Genomic DNA, 26,000 nt, shown 5'->3' on the forward strand with positions numbered 1-26,000 from the left:
CCTACTTTCTTATGCCTCTGTTCCAAGGAACAGAGGATGTGCATGACAAAACAGAAATGCAGATTCTCCCACAGAAAACAACATGTCCTTGCAGGTGACTCCTAGGCACCTGTCAAAACCTGCCAAAGAAACCAGTCATCTTTCCATCTAAAGGGAAGGAGACAACTGAAAAACTGAAAGACTCTTGAGAGCTCCCTGCTCAAGCCCCAACCCCCATAAAACCGCTAAGGTTTTTTTTTAGTTTTATAGGCATGTATTACTTTAAAGAAAATGTGAAACATAAACTCCAAGTGTATAAATCAGATAAATCAGGAGACACGATTTATTTTGAAAAATATCTATTTTTTTTAAATCTTTGCTTTACTAAGCTTTTCACGACAGTTTTCTCTGAAATAATGACCTCCCTTATGATTAATAAATATTCTATTCAGGTGCAACTTTCTGGCCCATTTCTACTGCATTGAGAAAGGTACGCCTGTGTACTGTTGACTCCCCTGAATTTTAACTTCCTTTCTAATTGGAAGTAGGAGCACAAGACAAAGTGTGAGATACCCATAAACAGTGGTGAGCTGGTGTCAGCTCATAGCAGCTCATGAGAAGCTACTGCAGGCACCTCTGCTGGCTCTGCACTCACTGGTTAAGGAATCTGAGAGTTGATCCTAAATGGACAGATGCAGAAGGACATGGGGAAGGCATGAAGACAAACTTGTTTAGATTCTACCAGTTGCTTAGAACAAAAAATAAAAGATCATACAGAAAGGGCCCAGGGCTTCTGTGGGATTCCATGTAGCCTGGACCCTGGGCCTTAGCAGCTTAACCCCCACAAGGAAAAAGAAAATGAAAGGATACCCCACTCCCTAAACGGAAGTTTAGGGAAGCCGTTCTTAGGACTCAAGTTCTCTGCCAGGCTCAGCACCTATACCTAGTCAATGCACCAGTACCAATACAGCAGTGATGGAGCCACTGGCGAGCCAAGGCCACAGCAGGCAGGGATGCTGGGGTCCAGTGTCCCCACACACACCCGTAAAAGAGGAGTGATGAGGGCAGTCTCACAACCACCATCTAGATGCAAGAAAGCCTGTGGGAATATATGGGAGAGCAATAGGAAAAAACAGTACATGTATACTCCTGGGCTGGGGTCATCAGGAGTTGCATATGTTAAGTGGAACATTAAATATGGGAAAACGTAAATGAAAGCAGCTACTTTGGCCTAACCATCCCAGACCTGTCCTCCTAACAACTAAATTCTGTTCACCCTGAATAAGTTCATTCAGAGTCTTCATGACAGAGCAAATAACTGAATCAAAAAGCACATGTCCACCGCCCACCTAGGGGTCACACTGAGAGTATTTATGGATGGGAGTAATCACTGGGCTCACAGCACGTTAATGACAATATTAAACGGGGTACATTATGTCACTCCAGCACAGAGTGGAAAGGATCTGTAATTAGCAGAGTCCTGATAAATTCCATATTACAACCTCAATCGGTGCTTATGTGGGGAATAGCACATTTAAGGTCTTTTTAGCATCATCATCATATTCCTTAGGGGCTCCTTTGTGATCTTTATCCATCCAACCCATGGGTAAGGGTGGTATGACTCTACTGAACATGACAATGGCCCATTTGTTAGCCCTTGCTAAACATAACTGGTCTTGCATTAATTAAAAACACAGCATGTGAGTTTTCTCACATCCAAGTCTATGGCCAAACCATCCAATTATTGTCCTAACGCAACTCTGCCTTTCCAAAATTCAGAGGTTGCACACAAATGAGAACAGGTTAAAATCATGACTGCTATTCAAACTGACTTTCCAACTGGACCAGAGAATTGAAATTAGTCACGTATATGTGTGTATAGTACATCTGAATAGTCAATTTCATTCATGTAACCAAATATTTATTTTCTTATAATCCAATTCCTGAGGTATGAATAAAAGCTTTAACTGAGAAGGATTTGTTTATCTTTTCATTATTAATATCTTTGGCTCTACTTCTATCATTGGAGCTAATGAAAATATTTGGGACAGGAAACATTTTTAAATTTTACAAGGTTTAAAAAATTATGAGGTTTATTGGTCCAACATTTTTTAAAAATTATTATCTAATACATTTTATGTTGGGTTAATGGTGAAATATTTTGGCATTAAGAACAAAAGGAATTTTGCCTAAGGCTTTTCTCATTTGCAAAATGAACTAAAAAACAAAACCCAACATTCTCCTATTCCATTATCCCATTATGGGCTCCATTGGCCAATAAAAAGTATCCAGCTGAGTACTGGGATTGGGGTCCAATCTTAATTTATTCAGTTTGAATCCTTCCAATTAATCACCTCAGTTCAATAATTTCCAACTCTTATTTCATCTTGTCCCAGATAGACCCAACCTAAATGACTGTTTCAGAAAAAAGTGGTTGTTCTACAAGTCTGTTAAGAAATTTCCACAAATAATAAAAAGCAAGCAGACTGAATATGGAAATTTACACAATTCCAAGAGAATTTATTGTGCCCTGCAATAATTCAGTTTTACCTCTGTGCCCCTTCTAGGCTGATCAATCACCAATCACTGAACAAAATACCGAATTCTCAAACTCTCTGCGAATACACTGCAATTCATTTGGGTCAATTTTTTTTTAATTTTTATATCATTATTTTTTTAAATAACACATTCATTGAAGACAATTTAGAAAGCATAAAGAAGCAACAAGAAAATGAAATCACTCATATTTTCCTTCTACTTCTAAGAGATTTTGTGAACATTCTGCTCTTTAATTTTTCAGTCCTCCATGTGTGCACGTATGAGTATGAGTGTGTGTGTGTGTGTGTGTGTGTGTGTGTGTGGTATGTGAAGTATTCTAGAGAGCCGAGTGTTAGAATAACTTGACAACATTATTCACTTTAGCCACATTAACCTATTTATCTCCATCACATCAAGACCTGTATCTGGTCTCTGTCTTAAAATGCTTTGAGCTTGGAATTCTATTTTGAGCTCATGTTATTTGTGCTTCTCATGCCCCACAAGCGTTAGTGAATTTCTTGCCTGGATACTGACCACTTTAGTTGTAACCTCTCTACAGGATTCTAGCCAACATTCTGTTTCCACCTGTGAGACCTGTCCAGCTTGCCTTTCCCACTGGACACCTGGCCCCTTTTTGGTATTACTCTCTACCTCTATTCCACCTTCCCCTCTGGTTTTCAACTTCCAGCCCCACCACAGCTTCCTGCCTACCTTCTCTTTCATTCCACTTGGGACATCTTGCCTCTTGCTAGATCTCCTAACATCACCATTTTCTTTACTAGATGTTCCCATATGTGTCTTCCTAACATTCTGATGTCATCCCTATTGGTCTGTCATATCCCTCCACTAAAAGAAACCAACTTCTGACTCTTGATATGTCTAAATAGTCTATTAAGGTCTCTGGGTACTCAGCAGTTGAAGCCTAAGGAGATTCCCTGCCCCTTTCTTTCTGAGCTTAGAATGATATCATTTTTGTAGAACAGTATTTTAAAGCAGTTACCTGCACAATTATGCTAAGCTTTATGCAGTTGTAAAACGAACATAATTTTCATTCTTGGAAAGCAAAGGACAGATGCACAAGTTCATCCCAGACAGGAAAGATTGCTGTATAAGGGAGTTGTGAGAATATCCTTCAATGTGATGTTACAACAACTCACTGGACTTAAAAACAATATAATTTTCAGTAAGACACTCTCTAACTTGTTCTGATGTGGACCCTCTGGTCCTCTATACTTATCCTGAGTCCATGCCCCAACTGTTTTCCCCAACTGCAGCACTAACAATTACCATTATGGGAGAAGTCACATTTTTGTTCAGGAAAACAATCAATCTACAAACCTAACCATGATTATCTGTAAGCTTTTATTGCTTTCTCCTGGTTGAATATTGCTACTTTAAACTCACAACACAAAGCTGTTGGGAAAAATCTAGGAAGTCCAAAATACGGACCTCTCAAAAGTTTTGATATCTTCTCTGATCCTTAATTAAGGACTCTGCTACATTATTCAGAACACCCAAAGCAATAATCAGGCAAGAGTGAATAAGACAGGAAACTTTCAACTGAAAAACAAAAGACAAAAGGTGCAGGTAGGCAGACAGAGCACAAGCTACCATCCCCTCTTCATCATTCCAGCAATGCTCTCCCCTCTCCATATATCAAGTCTTTTTTCCCTAATGGGTCATCCCTATCAACCTGCAATTTGAAACACAGAGTGATGATTTCAGCTTCCCTCCTCCCCTTAACAACTCTCTACTTTCAAAACAAACACCCATCTCTCACACACACACACACACACACACACACACACACACACTCATGCACACTCACAAAGACTCAGAATACAAACTGTTCCGTGCATATCTAGTTAGTTGTAAGATAAAAACAGTCAGGAGAGGACATGAAGATTTATTCTATGTTCCTATCCTTCTCTTCCAGAACACTGAATACACAACAAGTTGGAAAAATCATACTTTAAAAAAAAAAAAAAAAACACATATTTGGGACACCCCATACCTCACTTTCTACTGTACTCCCAAGGGGAAGGTGGGTGCCTAAGAGCATTTCCCCAGAAGTGTGAGGGTGATTTTGGATAGAGGGGATTGCCAACCACTTCTGTGGTAAGTAGCAGGCCTAGCAGGATGCCGGGCAGGCCTAGGAAAAGGGTCAGCAGAGAGGAGAAGGAACAAGTAACCATCACCTCTGGTTTCCTAAAGAGGAAGTCTGAGGGAGTGGGGATTTTCCAGGTCTTTTGTGAACTTTTGTGAACTTAGAATAGGCACTTGAAAGTATCTGGTAAAATGATTCAGCCCCAAAAGAGGCCAGCCAAAAGAATGAGGAGGTCTCCCTAGGCACCCTTGTGAGAATAACATTGTCTTTCATCCCTACGTGACAAACTCCTGACACACCACCTTGATGCTCAGGGAAGACAAGGCAGGATGAAAGTCCACTAATTCCTTAAGATCATCCAACTTTTGGATGATTATCCAAAATGCTTCACTGTGGAAGCACACAATGTAGGTTCCAAGCAGATGCGGCATATTCTCATGTCCCTCTGGGGAAGGCTATTGTGCTGATGGGCAAGAACACCGTGATGCACAAGCTCCCTCCAAGGGCATCTAGAGAACAACCAGCTCTGGAGAAACTGATGCCTCACATCCGGGGGAATATGCGCTTTGTGCCCACCAAGGAGGACCTCACTGAGATCAGGGACATGCTGCTGGCCAGCAAGGTGTGAGCTGGTGCCATAGACCTATGTGAAGTCACCATGCCAGCCCAGAACACTGGTCTGGGGCCCAAGAAGTCTTGCATCTTCCAGGCTCTAGGCATCACCACGAAAGTCTTCAGGGGCACCAGTGAAATCCTGACTGATATGCAGCTGATTAAGACTGGAGACAAAGTGGGAGCCCGCAAACCACACTGCTGAACATGCTAAACATCTCCCCCTTCTCCTGTGAGCTGCTCATCCAGCTCGTGTTTGACAATGGCAAACACCCTGAAGTGCCCGACAACACTGGGGAAACTGCATTCTAACTTCCTGGAGGGTGTCCACTATGTTGTCAGTATATGTCTGCAGACAGGCTACCCAGCTGTTGCATCTGTGCCCCTTTCTATCATTAATGGATACAAGTGGGTCCTGGCTTTGTCTGCAGAGGCCGATGACCCCTTCCCACTCACTGCAAAGGTTCAGGCCTTCTCGGCTGATCCTTCTGCCTTTGTGGATGATGCGCCTGTGGCCACGGCCACCACTGCTGCACCTGCTCCTGCCGCAGCCCCAGCCAAGGTTGAAACAAGGGAAGAGTTGGAGGAGTTGGACAAGGATATGGGATTTGGTCTCCTTGACTAGTCGCCAAAAAGCAACCAATTCAGCCAACTTTATTTGTGAAACAAGAAAATAAAGTCATACTTCTCTTAAAAAAAAAAAAAAAAAAAAAGGATGAAGAGAACCACAATAGCAAAAACTTGAAAAGAGGGGAGGGGAGGCAATGCTGCCTCTACAGGATCCCCTGCATTATGCTATAAAGGGTACCAGTTGGACACAGAAGATCATCTACCATGACAAAAAGAGCCAATGCCGGGCATCCTCCATGTCTAGAAATTCAACTACAGACATCAACAGCTGGGCTGGATTGGCACCTGGGCAAGAAATGAGACTAAGGGAGGGGACCAGCCCGTATGCTGCCACACCATATGCTCTCCGCATAAGCAAACTCCCTCTCTTCTTACCACTGCCAGCTAACAGAACCTTGAGCCCAGTGAAACAGAAGCAAGACCAATAGTAGGGAAAAGAGAAGACCGGGAGACAGAGCTCGGAACAGCTAAGATAATAATATGCAAATCTGACTGAACAATTACACAAAAGAAACATTTATTTATTTTTTTTTAAAGATTTTATTTATTTATTTGACAGAGAGATCACAAGCAGGCAGAGAGGCAGACAGAGAGAGAGGAGGAAGCAGGCTCCCCGCTGAGCAGAGAGCCCGATGCGGGGCTCGATCCCAGGACTCTGAGATCATGACCCGAGCCGAAGGCAGCGGCTTAACCCACTGAGCCACCCAGGCGCCCCCAAAAGAAACATTTATAATGCAGTTGACTAGAATACATAAAGGTGACAAGATCGTTTTCCACTGCCAAGTGAGAATAATGGCTTAAAAAGGAAGTTCTATTAAAGAAAGAGAGCTTTGCTTTTTTCCCACCTACTTTGTAATCATTTGTGTAACTTCTGATGTCATGTACCCACAGAAATCATGTACCCACAGAAATCATCAAGAAGAGGACTGAGAAATAAGATAATGAATGGAATGAGATCACAATGACCATATCAGGCGGAAGGAATGAGCCTGATTTAAGATGAATTTTCTAGGCCCCAGGTAAGACCAAGAACACGTTCTTTTTTACCTTTACACAGGAAAACAGACTTACACAACACAATAAAAGGACAAGTGGGGTTTGATGCCTATTTCCAACTTCTCAAATCCAATGGGAATGGAAGGGAGTGCCTCCAGCCAAAGAGGGAAGATAAATCTTTCTCAACACTTTAGGCAGTACGTAATAATGGTTGAGAAGTCAGAATGGGGAAGGAGGTGTAGTGTGGCAGCCTCGGGTCCTCAGGATACTGAATTTTTTATCATCAGTCCAGCCAAAAGGAAGTCTTTCCATCAGCAGGACCCAAGAGATGCTACACAGCAGCACTGGTCAGGTAGGCATTCTACTGTCCAATGCTGCTCAGAGAGAAAACATTAAGCTCCTTTTGCCATAAGGCACCTGATTTTGTGGGAATAATGAGGATGGCCAGGCAAACACGGAGCACCCTAGGCACACTCAGGGAAACCAGCTCCCCTAAGCACGCTGGGAATGGTCAGGCAGACAGAAGCTGAAGTTTCTTAAGAGGTGGGAAGTGGGTGGAACTCATAAAATGCAGGACTGGAGTGCCTGGGTGGCTCAGTAAATTGGGCATCTGACTCTTGATTTTGGCTAGGGTCATGATCTAGGGGTCATGTGACTGAGCACCACATGGGGCTCCATGCTCAGTACGGAGTCTGCTCAGGATTCTCTCTTCCTCTCCCCGACTGGCTCGCATGTGCATTCTGTCCCCAGCACCCCGCATCTAAAATAAATAAATGAATAAAATCTTTTTAATTAATTAATTAAATGCAGGACTAAAACTCTATCATACAATCTTGCTTCAAAAATCAAAGTGAACTTTTTAAAATAACTTGTACCAGCCAATTTTATATTTAAGGTATGGGTTTCACTTATAATGTAGAGGATGATCTGGAAATAAAAAAATAAAAAATAAACCTCCGTTCTTAATAGAATTTGCTTAGAAGGGCATCAGCCCATGGAGGATTGTCTTCTTAGACCAAGACTCCTTGGACTGTCTGTGCAATTACTAACGCTTCCTTACTGCATATTCCAAAACTCTACTGTAGTATGAAAGTTCTGTTGACAACATGGGGCTCTTTGTGCCAATAGATGTTTACATACAGAAATGAAACATCTTAAAATTTCTTCTGATTTATTTATAAAGATTTTTCTGCCACTAACAAACCCAGTGTATTATCAAAATGCAAATGATAACATTTAGCCAAGTGTGTGGTCTGAACAAAGGAAAAAGAAGCTCTAGAGACACTGACAAGCCAAACAAATAACAGCAGAAGGAATCTTAATATTTATACTTTTTGTATGACTCCCCACTACAATTATGAAAGGGTTGAAAGATAACAAATTATTGAATCCTGTTTTAAAATGACTTAGAATCTTAATCTCCATTTTAACTTGCCAAGATTTCTAAGAAGATATTTAACTACATTCCCACTTGGCCTCATTAAATTTCATATAAATGTGTTTACCATCTCAATTGTATAACATTGAAAATATTGCCTTATAAATATTTTATCAACAAGAAGTACTAGCACTCCCCCACCCACGGACTGTGAGAGAACAAAACTGCCTTTGGACAGAAGAAAAAATTCTTTATATATCCACAAGTTTTGACAAATGTGGGGAATTTATCTTGAGTCATTCTGAATGGAAGCTTCTAAATTCCAAATGTGAGAAGCCTGTGAAGGACATTAGCTCCTCTTGAGATTTTAGGATTGAAACCCAGCCTGTTAGTTTGTGACACCAATCTTTACAGCCTATAGATGATTCACCTAATGTATATGGAAAAGCTATAGTGATACTGGATTTAAAAAAAAAAAAAAGATGTTTGTTAGAAATTGGACATACTTTTTTCCTGTAGTTAAAAGCTTTAAAAAACAATGGTACCATCCTGCTTTCCAACACACATACATTTAAACCATCAGTAACTGTCTTTCCTTTTATTTTTTTTAAAGATTTTATTTATTTATTTGACAAACAGAGATCACAAGTAGGCAGAGAGGCAGGCAGAGAGAGAGGAGGAAGCAGGCTCCCTGCTGAGCAGAGAGCCCTATGCGGGCTCAATCCCAGGACCCCGGGATCATGACCTGAGCCGAAGGCAGAGGCTTTAACCCACTGAGCCCCCCAGGCACCCCAGTAACTGTCTTTCTTTATCTCAGTTTGCATTTCAGGATTTAAAAGTACTTGGGATGGGGGCGGGGGGCTGGGTGGCTCAGTGAGTTAAAGCCTCTGCTTTCGGCTCGGGTCATGATCCCAGGGTCCTGGGATCAAGCCCTGAATAGGGCTCTCTCCTCTGCAGGGAGCCTGCTTCCTCCTCTCCCTCTCTCTGCCTACTTGTGATCTCTGTCTGTCAAATAAATAACTAAATAAAAATCTTTTTAAAAAATAAATAAAAGTGGGGTGCCTGGGTGGCTCAGTGGGTTAAGCCACTGCCTTCGGCTCAGGTCATGATCTCCAGGTCCTGGGATCGAGCCCCGCATCGGGCTCTCTGCTCAGCGGGGAGCCTGCTCCCCCCCCCCTCTGCCTGCCTCTCTGCCTCCTTGTGGTCTCTGTCTGTCAAATAAATAAAATCTTTAAAAAAATAAAATAAAAATAAATAAATAAATAAATAAAAGTACTTGAGGGGTACCTGGGTGGCTCGGGAAGTTAAGTATCTGTCTTCAGCTCAGGTCATGATCCCAGGGTCCTAGGATCAAGGCTTACACCAGGCTCCTTGCTCCCTCTCCCTCTGCCCTTTCCCCCACTCACACTCGTTCTCTCTCAAATAAATAAATAAAACCTTTTTTTTTTTTTTTAAGAAGTACTCTCCATGGTGTTAACTTAGAGGAAAATGAGAAAGGGGCATTACATAGTCCATTAAGCTTCTGATTCTTGGTTTCGGCTCAGGTCATGATCTCAGGATCATGAGACTGAGCCCAGCATCGGGCTCTGAGCTCAGTGCTACATCTGCTTGAGAGTCTCTCTCCCTCTCCCTCTGCTCCTCCAACACACACTCCCTCTCTCTCCCTCTCTCTCTCTCTAAAATAAAGAGATAAATCTTTTTTAAAAATAAGATAATACCGGGGCGCCTGGGTGGCTTAGTGGGTTAAGCCACTGCCTTCGGCTCAGGTCATGATCTCAGGGTCCTGGGATCGAGCCCCACATCGGGCTCTCTGCTCAGCCGGGAGCCTGCTTTCCCCTCTCTCTGCCTGCCTCTCTGCCTACTTGTGATCTCTCTCTCTCTGTGTCACATAAAAAAAATAATAAATAAAAAAAAATTTTTAAAAAATAAGATAATACCTGTCTCTGCCTACACTGAATTCCTTGAGCCCTATTTCAAAGACAAAGTAAATGGTCCATAAACAACAGATAACCTTATGGCTATAAATCACTCTCTACCTCTAGAATCTTAAAAAAAAAAAGATAATGTTAAAGGTTCAGAAGAAAATAAAATAAAAATTGATGCCTTTTGAAGTGTTTTTTAAATCATTTCCAGAAATAACTGGCAAAATAATGCCTCTAAATGTTCAAGCCAAATTAAATTGCCTACAAATAATCAGAAATCATGGTTGCCATGGTTTCAGGTGCCCAGAATATGGTGTACAGACTAAACAGTGCCTTGCAGCAAAAATGCCTCTGTATTAAGTGGAAGCCACACACACACACACACACACACACACACACACACACCACTAATTATAGTGTTCTCAGGCATTTGAAATCTTTCAAAAATAACAATAATAATGACTGATAATAATTTTTGAACTGTCAGCTGATCTTACCTGCTAGTGTGACAACATCCCCTTATCACCATCCTGAGTTCTCAGGCTTATCCCTACAATACAACCCCAACCCTGTGGATATCTAGTAGAGATCGAAACAGCCTTGTGATCATGATGAAGAGAGTCACACATAACCTTTGGTCCAATAGGTATTCTTTTCTTTTAAGACTTTATTTTAATGTAATCTCTACACCCAATGTGGGGCTCAAACTCACAACCCTAAGATCAAGACTCATATGCTCCACCAACTGAGCCAGCCAGGTGCAGCCTTACGATATTCTTAATGCTCCACAAGAAGTTCTTGACTTGTTAAAAGTTGTTGAAAGTTATTTTCTCAAAAAAATCTAAAATTTTATGGTGCCTTTAAGTTTTGTTTTAGTTTTTGTTTTCATTAAGCAGATCTCTGATTTCTCTTCCTTTATTTTCTCCATCCCAGTCCAATAAGGAGTTTTTACAGGCTTCAAGTCAGTCAGTGGATCAGTCAACGTTTATTGAGCAACACTATGTTAGACACTATTCAGACACTGAGGTTACAAAGATAAGACACGGTCTCTTCCCTTATAAAAGAGGTTGGTTTGTCGGTCCCATGTTCAGACTGACAAATAGTTATTTCTAACATAGTGTACTAAAGCTATGGTAAAAATAGGGACAGCATATTATGCACAGAAGAGAGGGCCCTGGAGAATCAGGGAAAGCCAGGAATCTTCCTCAGGTTTACCCTTGAGTTACCCTTGTATCAGTCAGCAGTGGGAATCAGGCAAATACCAGGGGACCAGGAAAGAACTCCACTTAGAAGGAGGGCAGGAGTCTTGGCTTTATGTGTCCAAGACATTACAACACTAAGTGTCACAAAAGAGCACAGTATGTCAGGGGAGGGTTGGCAAGAAACTAATTTGCAGCGATAAGGGCAGAGGAAGAGGATAGCTCTTTACGTGTGAACTGACTTTAGCAGTATGGACTTTATTCGGGAGGTAATATGGAATCACTGAACAGTTTAACATAGAAGAGCCATGTGGTCTGATTTGTCTTTTGGATAGATGCCTTTGGAGGACAAATTTGAAAGGAACAAAAGTGAAAACACGGAGACCATTTTGGAGGCTATTTATGATGGTTGATTTTATATGTCAACTTGACTGTGCCATAAGGTGCCCAGATAGTTGGTCAAATAGTATTCTGGGCATTTCTATGAGGGTATTTGGGGATAAAATTAACATTTAAATGGGTAGACTTGAGTAAAGCTGATTACTTCCATATTGTGTGTGGGCTTCATCCAGTCAGCTGAAGGCCTGAACAGAATAAAAAGGCCAATCCTTCCTCAAGCAGGAGAGAACTCTCCAGCCCACTGCCTTTGAACTTCATCTGTAACATTGCTCCATCCTGCCTGATGGCCTTTGAACTAAAATACTGGCTCTTCCTATGTCTCCCACACCACCGGATGTTGAACTTACCAGCCTCTGTAAAGACATAAGTCAATTCTTCATAATAAAGCTACTTAGCTAACTTGCTAGGTAGCTATCTTCTATTGGGGATAAATAGATATATAAATATACTTCATGTATGTAAAATTCTATTTCTCTGGAGAACGCTGGCTAATACACTCTTTTTGTGACTGAGAACCAAATAGTGGGGGTTCAAACTGGAATAGTGATAATAAAGCTGGAAGTGAAAATTACTTAAGAAGGAAATCAGTGGTACTAGGGACTAAAATTGGAGGGTTTCATAGGAGCCTAGAAATCAAGAACCATCACTTAAGTGTCCAGGTAAGTGACTGGACCACCAACTGAGGTAAAGATCCTAAAGGAGGGGAGAACACAGGCGGTACAAGTAGTTAGTATGAGACATGTTAAGTTTGAGGTACCCTGAGCATCCCATCTCCATACCCCAACTCCATACCCAGAGTTGGATGCATGAGTTCAGAGCTCAAATGAGAGTTTGAGGCAAGAAAGGCAGAGTTGGAAGGCATCCTCCATCATTTAGAACCACACACGAGACTAAATAAGATCACCAAGGGAAAGGATGATCAAAGAGAAAAGGAATGAGCCAGAGGCAGAACTTTGGGAAACACCCATATATAATGGGTGGGCAAAGAAATTGGACCACAGGGAGTCTTATAAAAGAAATGTCAAGAAATGTAGAGTCAGATTTTACCCAACTTGCAAAGTAACATTTTAGCCTGCCACAGTTTCATGGGTGCTGGCAGAAGACATGAGACTCCTAGGTCAAAAATCAAGGACTTTATTACTGACAACAGTAGGAGTAGACAGAATTATCAGCAGGTTCTTGCACTGGTCTCCCCAGTACCAATTCCCACAGGGTGGTGCTGTACTACATCTCTTCTTTCTCCCCTAAGAAAAGGGTTGAAGAATAGAAAGAGCCTTATAGAGTTGTGTGAAAAAGTCATTATAGGCAATAAAGCTAGGAAAATTGACCAAAGGGAATAAGTCCCCTCCAAGATGACCAGAGTCACCTCCAGCCACAGACCAGAGCCATGACATATGCACCAAGCAAAGTGGTGACCTGTCAGTCCTCTACACAAACTACCAGTGGGTCTAGATCATTGAGAACCAACCAAAATCCAACCATTATGGGAAGACATCCTACATTTAGTTATAGCAATATCAAAGAATGGTGATATATCTTAACCAGGAAAATTAAAACTCTTACTTCCCTCATTTACTAACTCACAGTATCCCCAAGCCACAGTTCAACAATATATTCTCATCACAGGCTAATGAAGGATCAAATCTCCGTGTTGAGGAAAGCTAGTCATCAGGTATTCTGAGTTCAATGGTGCGAATCACTGTTGTGTGGAGAACTGGCATAGTCTTTCTTAGACAAGTGGCTCTCTGGAAAAGTACTTACAAACTTGTTTGGGAGTTTCAAGCATGCTTTAACCCCATAAGTACTTTTAATTACTTGAGCATATGTGTTTTATGGTTCACTAAGGAAGTTATAATCTCTGGACACAGGTTTAAAAATTTGGGGCACCTCAAAGACTTACATTGTTGCAAAATATAGTACCTCCATGGAGATCTAAACAGTTTTTAAAAAAAACAGATACCTAGAAAAAAGAGAGTCTAACTGTGGGTATATGTAAAAAATGTATATATCATATATTTGTATATATGTATTTTTAATTACATGAACTATTTTTATGTCTTTTTAAACAATGTTATAGTTATTAAGTTAGCAAAATCACTCCAATACCATTTGGAGCAGTTTTGTTTTTGTTTTTGTTTTAAAGATTTTATTTATTTATTTGACAGAGATCACAATTAGGCAGAGAGGCAGGCAGACAGAGAGAGAGAGAGGAGGAGGAAGCAGGCTCCCTGCTGAACAGAGAGCCCGTTATGGGGCTCGATCCCAGGACTCTGGGATCATGACCTGAGCTGAAGGCAGAGGCTTTAACCCACTGAGCCACCCAGGCGCCCCTGGAGCAGTTTTTATACAAACTTTTATATAAAGAGATCAGTCATAGTTTCATACCTCCTGTGAAAGAATGTAACCAGCCACACAAATCAATTTTAACAGTAGTTCCAACACCCGACACTTCAATTATAGGATTTTTACACTCATACAAGTCTTTCATGAACCTTTTATTCCTATGCTTCGTAATGGATTTATCCATCTCTAGGAACCCAGATCAGGAGCCACCTGCCCTAACATCACACCCCATTTACCACTCCCACCCTCACAGAGCTTGTCACTCTCTCTAGGAATCATCAAAAGTCTGTCTATTATTATTCTTACAATGCTGTATGATAGTTTATTTGCTCAAGCATTTGTCTTTCTAGCAGACTGAGACTGTTGTTATACAACTCTGAAGGGGATGGGAAAGTAAGTGCAGAATCATTTCCAAACTTAGCAAGGCAAGTAAAGAAATTCCAACAAAAAAGAGTTCTGCCATGAAAAAAAAAAAAGGCTTTTATTTAGGTTTTTCCCTTCAACAGTCATCATTGTTCCCTCTTACCCTGCCTCACTTTTAAATCTGTCTTTTTGTTAATCTGTTTGGGATGGAATGCTAAGCAAACAAGCATTAGATACTATAACCTTATCCTAAGAGAAATAGAATAGAAGCCCAGGAATAGGACCATCCATTTTGAAAATATGGTGAGACCATTGATTAATTCACTGGTACAGACTGCCAGACATTCTGGGCCTCAGAATTAGTAGTCAATCCAGAATCAGGTAGAGAGGCCTCCTGTGCGTGTCTCAATGCAAGTTCAGAAGCTTCGAAAGAAGATCAAAGAACCCAACAATCCACAAAATTACAAAGGAAGAGGCTGATTTTCTGGAGGCAGAGGCGGAAAAATCTTAAAAGTGATTAGGGTTTTGTTGATCAATCAAGAAAGAAAAAAAAAACACATTGAATTCTTACTATGACTTCCTATTAATCATTTAATTCCTATCAATACATATCAAATCTTACCAGTCATTCAGTTGGATGCTCATTAGCTTCCTTGATAATAAGTTAAAACGTAAAACAAGACTTCATATATGAAGCAAAATAACAGTATGAATCAGTACATAATCAATGCTAAAACTGAACAGACTGAACATATGTGGGATGACCAATGCTCTGGTTTATCCAGGACTGTTCTGGTTTATGCCTTTTGTCTGCCTTGTATGATAAATTATACGGTCCAGTGTCATTCATGAGCAAGGATCTTCCCCCTTTAGAGCAATAATATGCACTGTGAATTCTTTACTAGGGTAGAAGTGAAGTAAGCCATTGTTTTTTGCCTTTGGAAATGACAGCTAGTAATTTGACATTAAAGGAATTTTCCTGGTTTTTATTTTGTTTTATTTTTGGCTGTTGTTCTGCTGTTAGAATCTAGTTACTGATGACTAATCACTTTGGTTTCATAACTGTAGTCCAACCTTTTGAAGTAATCAGTGACACTGTTAGTCAAAATTCATGTCTCACACTTAAAAAAAGACAAAAAAGTATCTTGAAGCAAACGCAGACATGAAAACGAGGGAATTTTATCTTTTAGTTTAGTTTTCTCTGCAATGTCTTAACTTTTTTCCATATGAATGTACTGTCTTTATGGTAAAAGTAATAATACTTGGGTTTTTTTTAATTGTGTGACTATAGTATCCTAATAACAGAAATATTAAAAAGCAAAGGCAGAACGAGGAATATAATCCATACAAATGTCAACTTGCTGTTAACATCTCTTTCACACAAGAAAGCCAGAATCTAGACAAGACTGTCTGAAATGACTAACACATTTGGAACACATTTTTAAAGGCACTGACAAGCCTGCAGTCCAATCACACACAGGCAACATGTGCGGCTGCGGTGGAAATGCTTTTATAGACTCTGTTTGTTGTTGTTTTATACTCACTTTAAAACCCTCAGGAAAGCAGGGGGAGGGATTAAAGGTTCATAATAAATTTTACAAGCCTGGGCAGTGAAGAAAAACTCCAGAGCGTTATGAGGTGTTAAATAAATCGAATTGGCTAAACTTTCTGCCCCATTGTCGTGATGGCCTTTACACTTCTCACAATGTGGAGACAATTAGGTGTTAGCCTGGCTTGGAAAGATAAATGTCCAGCTTCCAGACAAGAGTGCTGATTTAGCATGTGTTCTGTGGGCCACAAAATTATTGTTCTAATCAATTCTAGCTTTCATGTTTGCACACATGCATATCAGTAAAAATAAAGAAGGGAAACAGAAAGCGATGACAAAACTTAATTCCGAATGCAAATATTTTTATTTTCTCCCTCATTATTGAAGTTTTTCTGCAGGGATGATCATAAAAGGGCCCCAGAGGCAGGAAAGAACTGACACAGCTATTTTCAAATATTACTAAGAAGCCAGTCTTCCGGGCATTTTAGGTGCAGATTCAATAATGCATCCGTAATTTTAAGTGCAAAATCATTTACCTATTTTGCTATATAAGTTGGTTTACCCACAAGGGGTTCTCCCCTGCCCGTTATATATTCTTATCACCTTATAATTTTATGCATTATGGAGAAGTTGACAGTAATAACTAAAGCAACAGTCATCTTTTGCTCACAGGATCCTTGCTTTTCCATCAAAGCCAGTTTATTAAAGACAAAACACCAATGGCACTCTCATGGGATATATCTTAAGACCTTTGAAAGTCTGCAAATCTGTGAATACCACTACAGAATAAAGTTTCTCTTCTACTAAAAAAAAGAGAATTGAGCAATTTAAGCAAAGTGAAACTTTTATTTTTGTCAGGGGTAGGGGAAGCAGGGCTTGTTTGGATGTTTTTTCCATCACCTGCACATTTCCAGTCAAAATTTTTTCCACAAACGCTTAAGTTAATTAAATGGTTATTTGGTGTGTTACCTTATTTATAATTAAAAAAAAGTAGAAATCAGGGGGCGCCTGGGTGGCTCAGTGGGTTAAGCTGCTGCCTTTGGCTCAGGTCATGATCTCAGGGTCCTGGGATCGAGTCCCACATCGGGCTCTCTGCTCGGCAGGAAGCCTGCTTCCCTCTCTCTCTCTCTCTCTCTCTCTGCCTTCCTCTCCGTCTACTTGTGATCTCTCTGTCAAATAAATAAATAAAAATCTTAAAAAAAAAAAAAAAAGTAGAAATCAATAAATCAAGTAAATTCAAAACTGGTTACTGGAGGCACATCTGGGTAGCTCAGTGGGTTAAGCCTCTGCCTTCAGCTCAGGTCATGATCCCAGGGCCCTGGGATCAAGCCCCATATTGGGCTCTCTGCTCAGCAGGGAACCTGCTTCCCCTTCTCTCTCTGCCTGCCTCTTTGCCTACTTGTGATCTCTGTCTGTGTCAAGCAAATTAAAAAAAAAAAAAAAAAAAAAACTGGTTACTGGAGAAGACCACTAAAATAGACAAACTTTGGTGAGTTAAATAAAAAGAAAACACAAATAACAACATTAAGACAGGATCAAGAAAATAAGATAAGATGTATGTAAAGAGTATTATCTTTTATTTCAGGACAATATAGTACAACATTATACCAATAAATTTGAAAACCTAGACAAAATAAGTGATCATGTAGGAAAATATAAATTAACAAAATTAACTCAGGAAGACTTATTAAACCACAAAGATCAATAAACATAGAAGAAATTTTTTTAATTATTAAAAGATCTGTCAGATAGTAAGGATGCTGGCCCAAGATGGTTTTATAAGAAAGCACTGCCAAGTCTTCAAGGAATAAATAATTTATATTTCATATGAACCAGTTAACATTTTCCCCAGGAATACAATGGTTGACATAGAAAATTTAGACAGAAAATCTACTAATGCAAATTACTATATTAACAGATTAAAGGAGGAAAAAATGACAGTTTCTTTAAAAATGCTTGACTAATTTAACATTAATTCTCAATTTTTAAGTTATCATACTAAGCAGGGACTAGAAGAAAATCTCTTAAATTTGATAAATGACTTATACCATCAACCTGTATAAATCCTCACACTGAATCATGAAATTTAAGAAACATTCACATTAAAGTTATTCTACTACTCTACACTGTTCTGTTTAACCTTCCCAAGGTTAATGACTTGTCATGAGTCTTTGTTTCGAACAATTATAGTACTTTGTATGACTGAAGGTGTACAGTCAAGTCTATGAGAACCACAGATAGAGAAATTCATTCAAGAATGAAAACAAATGTATTTTCAAAAGAAATACTCAGAGTTAGTATCTAAATCTTTTGAAGATTTTTTTTTAAGATTTTATTTATTTATTTGGCAGACATATATCACAAGTAGGCAGAAAGGCAGGCAGAGAGAGAGAAGCAGGCTATCGGCCGAGCAGAGAGCCTGATGTGGGGCTCGATCCCAGGACCCTGGGATCATGATCTGAGCAGAAGGCAGAGGCTTTAACCCACTGAGCCACCCAGGCACCCTGAAGATTTTTTTAATAAACCTGCTAAAGAAGCTCTATGTACTCTAAATATAATTCTCTGCTATAAAGTCATCTCAAAATTAAAGAAAACACATTTCCCTACATATATTGCTTGACAGGGATATGAGTCAAATGATAATCAGTATAGTAAGAGGCATTTTAATGGCTGAAGTTCTATAGCAGCTCGGTTAACTACAACACAAATTCATTTCAACAGACCTAATTCAGGGGAATGGCATTACAGTAGTGAATGGATCATAAGCTTCATAGGCACTGTGCTTTCCACGGAACGGTTTTCATCGCTAATAGAGAATGCTGACTTCATTTATTTTAATAAAAGTCTATGACTTGTGTACAAGTAGGAGAGCATTTTTTTCAGTACATCAATTTTATCTGCTTTGGGATCTAGACTAAAGGCTATAGATTAAAAGAAAGACAACTGGAATGTTCTGCGTCTTTGTGACACAGCATCTCTGAAAAAAGTGCTACAAAAAGAAATATAAGTATTGGATTATAATCCAAAGTATAAAATAAATATCCAGGGGTCAGTACTGATATAAATAAATTATTGAATAAATAAATGAGAAAAGACAAATCTACCACACAGAAGAATTTCAAGTAATTTATATAGATATTCTAACGTCAGGGATGTGGAGATTAACTCCCACCCCCTATGTGTAGGCTACAGACAGTGACTTCCCTGCAATGAGTACAGTAATAAAAAGGGGGAGTAGGAGTAAGTTTACAATGGAGAAACCTGAGAAACACTACAATAGCCAGGTGATCACGGTCAACATTAGCAGTGATTAAGTCATGTTGATAAATGGAGGGGCAGTAGTAAAAAAATAATAAACAAAATTACCCAGAATGGAAGAGCATGAATTTTTCAGTTGTAGGACCCATATAGTTCCTTACAAAATGGCACACCATCGTGAAATCTCAGGACAGCAGGGACAGTAAAAGCACTTTGCAATTTATAAAGCATTAAAAAAACCAGAAATTAGAATGACATCAATATCACAACAGCAATGTTGGGAGCTAGAAGACAATGGAGAAACATATTCAAAACTGTGATAGAAAATGATCTCCAGGGGCACCGGGGTGGCTCGGTGGGTTAAAGCCTCTGCCTTAGGCTCAGGTCATGATCTCAGGATCCTGGGATCAACCCCCGCATCGGGTTCTCTGCTCAGTTGGGAGCCTGCTTTCCCTCTCTGTCTGCCTGCTTCTCTGCCTACTTGTGATCTCTGTCTGTCAAATAAAAAAATAAAAAAATCTTAAAAAAAAAAAGAAAGAAAAGAAAATGATCTCCAATTTAAAATTCTATACCCAGCTAATTTATTAATCATGTATCTAATGTATATTAAACTTGTGAGTGTGAAGGCTCTACTTTATCATTTCGCATGCTGGGTGTGGTTAGAGAAATGAATATAAAAGAAGATAGGTCACTTCTATTTCATTTTTGTGGGTTTTTTTAATTTATTTTTTAAAAGATTTTATTTATTTTTTTGACAGAGAGAAATCACAAGTAGGCAGAGCAGCAGGCAGAGATAGAGGGGGAAGCAGGCTCCCCGCTGAGCAGAGAGCCTAATGCGGGAATCAATCCCAGGACCCTGAGATCATGACCCAAGCCGAAGGCAGAGGCTTCACCCACTGAGCCACCCAGGCACCCCTGATTCCACTTTTTTTTTTAAGATTTTATTTATTTGAGAGAGGGAGAGAGAGTGCACAAGTGGGGGGAAGAGACAAGGGGAGAAGAAGACTCCCCAGTGAGCAGGGAGCCCGATACAGGGCTCAATCCCAGGACCCTGAGATCATGACCCAAGCAGAAGGCAGCCACTTAACCAAATGAGCCACCGAGGCACCCCATGATTCCACTTTTAAGAAATGTCTAAAGTAGTTAGACCCATAGAGACAGAACAATGATGGTTGCCAGGGGTGGGGGTAAGGGGATGTGGGGAGTTGTGGTTCAAAGGATATACTCAGTTTTGCCAGGTGAAAAAGTTCTAGAGATCTACTGTACATTTATATGAATATACTTAATGCTGCTGACCTACACACTCAAAAATAGTTAAGATGGAAAATTTTGAATGTTTTTTGCCACAATTAAAAATTTTAGAAATGTTCTGAATGATTAGAAGCTCTGAGCACAAAAGGAGGGCCAGTTTGCATGGGCTTCAGTTCTGATGAGGCAAGCTATTTCAGTAAAGAAGCCCTGATGCTATCATTAGATCTTTCGCTTGGAGAGCCATGGGCTGCTCAGATCCCCAGAGAATAATCACCTGAATTACTCATCTACAGGCTCTAGGCCTGGCTGCCAGTTTTCTGTTACATGTGCAGGGACAGACAGTGACTTCATTACTGAGTATGCAAACTTTAACTCCTTCCCCTGCTTTCACTATGGCTCCTGTCCTCAAATGTGCATGGGAGCCTCCAGTGACTTTCTGCATCACCTTCTCCAGAGAGAATGTATCTTTAGTCCCCTAGGATGTGAAAGGAGCAAGCCATCAGACAGTTCTGCAGAGGTGGATGTAGATCTGGGGAGCCCACTGCTTCAAAATTAGACCACTCTCCTTTCACTTACACAGGTATCAGCTCTGATTCTTTTTTTTTTTTTTAAGATTCCATTTATTTATTGAGAGATAGAAAGCGAGAGGCAGAGCACAAGTGAAGAGGGAAGGGCAAAGTGAAGTGAAGTGGGAGAGGAGGAAGCAGGCGCTCCATTGAAGAGAGACCCCAGGATCATGACCTGAGCTGAAGGCAGACACTTAGCTGACTGAGCCACCCAGGCTCCCTCTAATTCTTGAGCCTTGTTGATTCAACAGTGTGAATCAATTTGTTACTCACCTTTTTCCACTGCCAGCCTAGGATTCGGATATCTGAAGTCTGTCTGCTTAGTCAATTACCACTTTTCCATCTGCTCATCAATTTTCCAAATTTTGTTGTTCCTCTCCTGCTCTCTTGTCCTCATGCTTATGCCTTTAAAAAAAATGTTTTAGAAAGGTTTGGGTTTTGACAAAAGAGTGGTAGCTGTTGCACATATTCAATCTGCCGTCTTTGTTCTCTATGGTTTGTTTTCTATAGTTTCAGATTCAATTTCCTGTGTTGGAGATGATGTAGTAGGAAGAGTAGAGACTTAGGTTAACCTGAGCTTAGATTTAGACTTTGGGTCTGGCACTTTCTTGTTGTGTGAGCATAAGTTAACTAATTTTTCTTATTCACAGTTTTTCTGTGTATAAAATGAAGGTGCTAACACATGGATAAGACATGGAATTATTTTAATGAGGATAATGTGAAAAAAAAACATATGAAAGGTATATGTAAAATAACATATGCAAAACTTAGGTGAAATAAAGACTTGCTTAATAAATATTAATTCCCCTTCCTTGTCCAAGATAAGTTGTTGAATTTACCCTCCACTAGCAACTGTAACATTCTGATAACCTCATTCTGAGCTAAGTTTCTATAAAGATGCATCAAATCACTTACTAGCCATCCTCTCCTAGCTGTCCTCCTCAACCAGAGGCCTTCCTCCTGGTAATGACATTCAGGCTCAGGTGCTACATCATTTTGTTGGAATAAGGGCAAATTTTAATTTTTTATATTTTTTATAAAATTAGCACTTTATTTTTGAGTCCTTTGGTCAAGTACACCTTTATCTTTTTGTGAAACTAATATTTCCAAAATTTTTTTTCAACAGAGCAGAGAAAGGAGGATGGGAGAACTGTTGGAAGAAGGAATGCAATTTAAATAGATTGAACATTTCTAGGGGCGCCTGGGTGGCTCAGTGGGTTAAGCCGCTGCCTTCGGCTCAGGTCATGATCTCGGAGTCCTGGGATCGAGTCCCGCATAGGGCTCTCTGCTCAGCAGGGAGCCTGCTTCCTCCTGTCTCTCTGCCTGCCTCTCTGCCTGCTTGTGACCTCTCTCTGTCAAATAAATAAATACAATCTAAAAAAAAAAAAAATTTTTTTTTTAAATAAATAAATAGATTGAACATTTCTAATGTGCTCTAGGGATCACCACTGAAGTAGATACAATTGCTTGTTGTAAGTAAGAGAAACCAACTCAAAACAGAGGATAAATGTGTTCAGTGTATTTCAGAGAACACACAAAAGTGTTCTCCGGCAGTAAGACTGGAGAAACAAGCTGGAAAAAGGTCAAGAATCAAGGCAGCTCCAAGGCAAGGGGGATTAACAAACATTCTCATCGCAATATGATCCCTGGAATGAATAATCTCCCACCATCTTGAACCTTTCTTTTTTTTTTTTTTTAAGATTTTATACATTTATTTGAGAGAGCGCGCACACATGTGCACAAGCAGGGGGAGCAGTGGGTGGGGAGAGCAGGCTCCCCAGAGCAGGGAGCCCAAGGTGGGGTTCAATCCCAGGACCCCAGGATCATGACCTGAGCTGTAGGCAGGCACTTAACCTACTGTGCGCCACCCAGACACCCCTCATCTTGAACCTTTCTGCATCACTCCAGTAATGGAAATTCCTAAGAGTCTGCTTTATTTAGCTGGAGTCACATGCCTACTCCTAGGGGGAGATAATCCCCTAAAGGGAGAGATAATTATTCAAAAGGAAATTAGCTACATACTGTAAGATTCCAACTCTGTGACATTCTGGAAAAGGCAAACTATGGAAACAATAAAAAGGCTAGTGGTTGCCCGGGCTGGGAGGTAGGAAAGAATGATCAGATGGAGCACAGATCTTCAGGGCAATGAAAATACTCTATCTGTATGATGCCATAATGATGGATACACGTCCAAACCCAAAGAAAGAACACCAAGAGTGAACTGTAACATAAACTACATACTTTAGGTGACTAGAATACGTCAATGTAGGTTCATCAATTCTAACAACTGTGCCACTCTGGAGGGGATGTTGTTGAGGGAGGCTCTGCAAGTGTGCAGGCAGGTGTATGCAGTAAATAAGAAATGTCTACACCTTCTCCTCAGTTCTGCTGTGAATCTAAAACTGGTCTAAAAACTTGACATAATTTTTTTTAAAAAATGAATTAAACAGGGACACCTGGGTGGCTCAGTGGGTTAAAGCCTCTGCCTTTGGCTCAGGTCATGATCCCGGGGTCCTGGGATCGAGCCCCGCATCGGGCTCTCTGCTCAGCTGGGAGCCTGTTTCCTCCTCTCTCTCTGCCTGCTGCTCTGCCTACTTGTGATCTCCGTCTGTCAAATAAATAAATAAAATCTTTTTTAAAAAATGAATTAAACAACAACAATAAAAGAAGTTAGTGTGTCTGCTTAAGTAGGGGAAATGAGTGACAGGCAACCAAAACACAATACACATCCACTACCCCAAGTGCCACTCCAGAATTTCTGCGTACAAGTAGCAATCTGGTTGAGAGGAAGCAATAGGGTATTTTTCTTAAGGCTGCATTTAGATAGCAATCACACTGCTTTGATTTTAATTGAACCTTTATTTGGAAAGTTTTGAAGGTTCACTGAAAATTACGGACTAAATTAAACCTTTCCAGGCCACATGCTGGTCCCTTTACTGATCACAACTCCAAAGACACCCCCCAATTGCTATTATAGTTTGCTTGACATTATTCTGGAATCCCCAGTAGGATTAGTCTGGAGAGGCCCACCACATGGACTCATGGTACTATAATGGCCTTTTTAAATAAACCATAAAGTACATCCTCCACTAAACAATAATCAGCCAACAGGATTACTCTTTGCATATGTTTAATTAGCCAAGGAAACTTCAGAACTTTCAAAAAGGAATTCTGAGCTAGTATATACCACTATATAAGCAGCAACATAGATAAGAATCCCCCCAAATCCCCACATGAAAGCAGATAATACAACTACATAACAAAACCCAAAAAGAAAAGACAATATTTACAAGAAAACCAAGTGTTTTCTGCGATCATGCCAACTGTAGTTGTATTAGAATTACTAGTTTGCAATGATTTTGTATGTAATGGAGGATAAAGCAAACAAGTAATGATAGGATATTGTATGTATAATGATAAGGATATTGTAATTTCCTCACCCCTTGTGTCCTTGACAACCATGATTCCCAGTGTCAAAGGAGATACAGATTTAATATATGAAAACATAACAAGTCTTGTATCCCTGAATTTCAACTGAAAACATCAGTATAGGATGCCTGGGTGGCTCGGTTGGTTAAGCAACTGCCTTCAGTTCAGGTCATGATCCCAGAGTCCTGGGATCGAGCCCTACATCAGGCTCCCTGCTCAGCAGTGGGAAGCCTGCTTCTCCCTCTCCCACTCCCCTGCTTGTGTTCTCTCTCTGTGTCACTCTCTCCATCAAATAAATAAATAAAATCTTTTTTAAAAAAGAAAACAAAAGAAAGTATCAGTATAGGGGGGCACCTGGATGATGCAGTTGTTTAAGTATCCCAACTCTTGGTTTTCAGCTCAGTTCGTGATCTCAGGGTTGTGAGACTGAGCCATCGAGTCAGGCTCTATGCTCAGCATAGCCTGTTTAGAACTCTCTCTTTTCCCTCTGCCGTGCCTCTCAGTTCATGTACTCTCACTCTCTTTCTCAAATAATCTTTTAAAAATTTTTTTCAAAAGAAAGTATCAGTATAAGAGTGCCTGGATAGTGCATTTGGTTAAGTGACCAACTCTTGGTTTCAGCTCAGGTCATGATCTTAGGGTCATGAGACTGAACCCCAAGTCAGGCTCTGCACTCAGAGCAGAGTCCATTTGGGATTCTCTCTCCCTTTCCCTCTGTCCCTCCCTACCACCCCAGTGCACTCATGTGCTCTCTCTAAAATAAATAAATATATCCTTTTTTATAAAGTATCACTATGAACTCACACTGAGGTTTTTAATCTTTAAATATATATAATATTATGTAACATAAAATATAGTAATATATTAAATACATGCATATATATTTATCATATGTGTGTATATACATATATGTATATATAAAATAAACATTTAAATTTTTAGCTATTAACTGACAAGGCCTGGGAGCATGTATCTCTAACACTTGGGTGTGGTCTTGCAATTCTATTTCCCATAGAAGAAATCAGGACTTCTTGGAGAAATGGATGATTCCAAGTTAGGATCTGGCAAAGTACCAGGTGAGTCCAGAAAATGTTGTCAGTAGTAAGGAAGCTATCAATGACCACTAGGATCATGTCAAAAGAACCTGGAAGACAACTTGAAGAAGCCTCCACTAGCAAAAAGAAGAGTGCTTAGTAAGTATTAAATGAATAGATGCACCAAGTTTCCACATTTATAAGAATATATTTCTGGGCTTTTAATCTTGTTCCAAAGGTCTATCTGCAGAAACAACTTGTTTTAATTACTATACTTAATAATATACTAAAAGTAATTAACTCTTGATATGTAGTTTCAAGACTATCAACCATATTCTTTAATTTTTCTTGGCTCAAGATCCCAAGTCTCATTAGATAGGTAGGTGGATAGATAGATTTAAAAAAAAAAAAAAAAAAAAAAAAAAAAAGGGCGCCTGGGTGGCTCAG

General features: G+C 40.0%; 1 long non-coding RNA gene and 1 pseudogene across 1 annotated transcript; both read left to right on the top strand.

Moving 5' to 3' along the window:
- The first annotated feature begins 4,971 nt into the window (after window positions 1-4,971).
- LOC125095531 (60S acidic ribosomal protein P0-like) lies at window positions 4,972-6,376 on the top strand (annotated as a pseudogene).
- Window positions 6,377-6,594: 218 nt separating this feature from the next.
- LOC125095378 (uncharacterized) lies at window positions 6,595-24,955 on the top strand. Its single transcript, XR_007125860.1, has 3 exons — window positions 6,595-6,764; window positions 13,725-13,734; window positions 24,945-24,955. It is a non-coding gene; the product is annotated as an uncharacterized LOC125095378 (long non-coding RNA).
- Window positions 24,956-26,000: the final 1,045 nt, after the last annotated feature.

Source organism: Lutra lutra, chromosome 3 (assembly GCF_902655055.1).
Source record: "Lutra lutra chromosome 3, mLutLut1.2, whole genome shotgun sequence".
Lineage (NCBI taxonomy): Eukaryota > Metazoa > Chordata > Mammalia > Carnivora > Mustelidae > Lutra > Lutra lutra.